We start from the raw sequence: 3508 nt of genomic DNA, 5'->3' as shown, positions 1-3508 counted from the left end.
AGCAAAGTACGCCCCGGATACATGTTTTAAAAAAGAAAGGTAAGAAGGAAAAGACCCCTTTCCCCTGCAAAAAAATATCAGGCCAGGTTGAGCCACTTCTAGCCCAGAACTGTTTGCACGGCAAACCCTAATATCCTACTTCCGCCATCATTCAAATTCAGGTAACTTAGAGGGACAGCTAAAATCCAAATGAACAAAAAAACTATATCCAGGTTGCCCACCAGTGCCTCCAGCATGCACAGAGCCATGCCCCATGCAGCAACATCTCTGAGCATCAGGGAGTGGTGGCAGTCACCAGATTCCTTAGGTGATGCAGTCTTCAGCTGGAACCACATCAGGAGGATATCGGAGGAGAAGGCAGGAGCAAGTGGGGGGCACACCGCGGAGGGTCTTGAGACTTGGGCTGAGTCGAGACTTTGTATTTAGGTGCTGGGAGCCTTTAGAGGCTTTGAGCAGGGGGATGACTTTTCAGACACATGCATTAGAAAGGGCTATATTTAGGGAAAACCCATGCTCCATATGCCTGGCTCAGTCCTGGTTTGCCTGGACAGTTCCAAATTATGCCTGCTTTTCCTAGTAAATTGATTGCCCATTACACTCTCAAGAGTATCCTGGTTTTACCTACTGGATATTTTATGATATTAAAGAATTATTTTTAATTTTTAAAGTATAATAATATTATAGTTACATTAAAAAAAAAAAAGAATTCTGGGCCAGGCACAATGGCTTATGCCTGTAATCCCAGCACTTTGGGAGGCCAAGGCGGGTGGATCACATGGGGCCAGGAGTTCGAGACCAGCCTGGCCAACATGGCAAAACCCTGTCTCTACTAAAAAATACAAAAATTAGACAGGCAAGATGGCACATGCCTGTAATCCCAGCTACTCGGGAGGCTGAGGCACAAGAATTGCTTGAATCCAGGAGGCAGAGGTTGCATGAGCCTAAATCATGCCACTGCACTCCAGCCTGGGGGACAGAGTGAGACTGTCTCAAAAAACAAACAAACAAAAAACAGTTCTGCCAGGCATGATAGTGCATGCCTGTATTCAGAGCTACTCTGGAGGCTGAGGCAGGAGGATCACTTGACCCCAGGAATTCTGGGCTATAGTGCGTTATGCCAATTGGGTGTACACACTAAGTTTGGCATCAATATGGTGACCTCTTGGGAGCAGGGGACCACCAGTTTGCCTAAAGAGGGGGAACCAGCCCAGGTTGGAAATGGAGCCGGTCAGAACTCTTGTGCTGATCAGTAGTGGGATTGCGCCTGCTCTGGGTACGTTGCCCAGGCTGGATCCCACTACTCTTACTGTGTTGCCCAGGCTGGAGTGCAGTGGAATTCAGGCTTCACTCCTTTCAGTGGAGCCACTGCAATCCAGCTGGGCAACATAGTGAGACCTCATCTAAAAAAAAAAAAAAAAAAAAAAAAGAGTTCTTATCTTTTAAAGATAGATAGATAGATTGAGCAATCCATCTAGTGCTCTGGCAGCATGTATACTAAAATTGGAATGATACAGAGATTAGCATGGCCCCTGCACAAATGATCACATGCAAATTTGTGAAGCATTCCATATTTTATGATGAATGTTTGAGAGATGAATATGTCAATTACCCTGATTTGATCAGTACATATTATATGCCTCTCAACATCACTATGTACCCCATAAATATGTACAATTATTATGTGCCAACTAAAAAATCTAAAAAATAAAGACATACACTTAGATATTTATAGATGAATATCATCTAGAATTTGCTTCAAACCAGTCTAGCAGCGGAAGTGGTGGCAGAATGTGAGTGGGAGTAGAGACGAAATAAAATTGGTTGAGTTGACAATTATGGAGTTTTAGTGGTGGATACATTGTCCCAGAGTGGACAATAAATATGGTCACTCTAGTTCAATGGTTCTCAACCTGGAGAGATTTTGTCCCTAGGGGACAGTTGGCAAGGTATGGTGGCCTTTTGGTCACCACAACTTGGTGGCGGAGGGGGTGTATACTACTATTATCTATTGGATAAATGCCAAGTATTGGTTTTTATTGCTAAAGGCTGCAATGCTCAGATTGCCCCCCACCCCAACAAAGAATTCTCTGGCTCAAAATGTCAATAGCGCCAAGGGTTACGCCCTGGGTTAGTGCAATGTCTGTGACTTACTTCAAAGCTCCATTGTATGAATAGAAGAGATAGTGTCTCTGTGTGTGAGCTAATTGTAATGTATGCTCTAGGGGTGATGAGTTAACACTTAAAGTAACTCACACCCTAGAAGTGGCTAGCAAGGGCTTCAAATATAGTTATTTAAATCTGCTCCCCAAAATTCATTAACTAGCATAAACAATATCCAGGTAATTTGTTGTTGGTGAGGTGAGTGATGTTCAAGAACTATATTCAGCTGGAAAGATGGTTTAGGCACCTATGTCTTTGCTTGAAAAAGACAGAAGAATCCAGCAAACCTGGGTGCCTGACAAGCAGGGACTGGTGCTCTGGGTCTATTTCTATTTGATTCTGAGTCCCCTCTTGGCCTTGACAACTCTGTCTCCTGGCCCAACCAGAAGCTTGGCTGGTCCTGCTGACAGAACATCACCATATCTTTGAGTTACTGGACTTCCCATGTGAGTGCTTATCAGCATGCCTAGCGGTAGAGAAAGGGGATGCCCCAAGTTTAGTGGAGGGGCCAAATGACTATTTTTGTGACTATTTGCTAATAAAAGTATGTCGTTGTGGCAGAATATGATCTGAAATTTACTTTCATTGTAACATATCTCCTTGTGGCAAGGGTGTGGCCTGAAGACCCTTTCCCATCTTATCTTTGGGGATTAGGAGACACTAATGTTTACCCTAAGAACCTGATCATCATTGAACGGCCAAGTTGGCTGAGATCAGGAAGATGATAATGGTAGTGTGTGTGTAGAGAACAAACTGAAGATGAGACTAGAACCTTCGCCTCCTCCATGATCTGTGTATCTTTCTCATGTGTTCCAGGAACACCACATACCTCCCTAACACCACCACCATGTATCATTGAACAGCTAGACTGGCTGAGATAGAGAGGATAATACTGGAGGTGTGTGTAGAGGATAGATGGGAGAGGAGATTACAACTTTTTCACCTCCTTTAGGATCTTTCTAATATCTTCCATACACCTGTCTGGCACCAACACCATGTATCACACGCACTTTTCCTGCCCCACCAGCGTCTCACCGATGTCCCCCGACACCTATATCTGTGGCTTCAACCATGGCCATGAAGTGTCTTCTTGTGCCCGAGGCCTCTCAGGTGTGTCAGCAAGTACGTAGGAGAGTCTCATGGCTCAGTCTGGCCTCAGAGGCTGGAATGTGTCATGGTGGCCATGACTGGTTTCAGCTGCCTTTAGTCCACAGCCAGGCAAGTCTTCCATCTCCAGCAGAACCAGGCAGGAGCAGGCTGCCTCTGTGTCCTAGAAAGCCAGGGCCCTCCCTGGTCATAGCTGAGGCCATGCATGTAGGGACAGGAGGACTGTCCTTGGAAGGTGAGA

The 3508-nt window shown here is 45.2% G+C and overlaps 1 pseudogene; it reads left to right on the top strand.

Moving 5' to 3' along the window:
• Window positions 1–1474: 1474 nt before the first annotated feature.
• On the top strand, window positions 1475–1575 carry LOC129468671 (uncharacterized; annotated as a pseudogene).
• Window positions 1576–3508: the final 1933 nt, after the last annotated feature.

Source organism: Symphalangus syndactylus, chromosome 18 (assembly GCF_028878055.3).
Source record: "Symphalangus syndactylus isolate Jambi chromosome 18, NHGRI_mSymSyn1-v2.1_pri, whole genome shotgun sequence".
In the NCBI taxonomy this organism is placed as follows: Eukaryota; Metazoa; Chordata; class Mammalia; order Primates; family Hylobatidae; genus Symphalangus; species Symphalangus syndactylus.
Note: the sequence above shows the minus strand (reverse complement) of the source record. Positions and strands in the feature narration are given on the sequence as shown.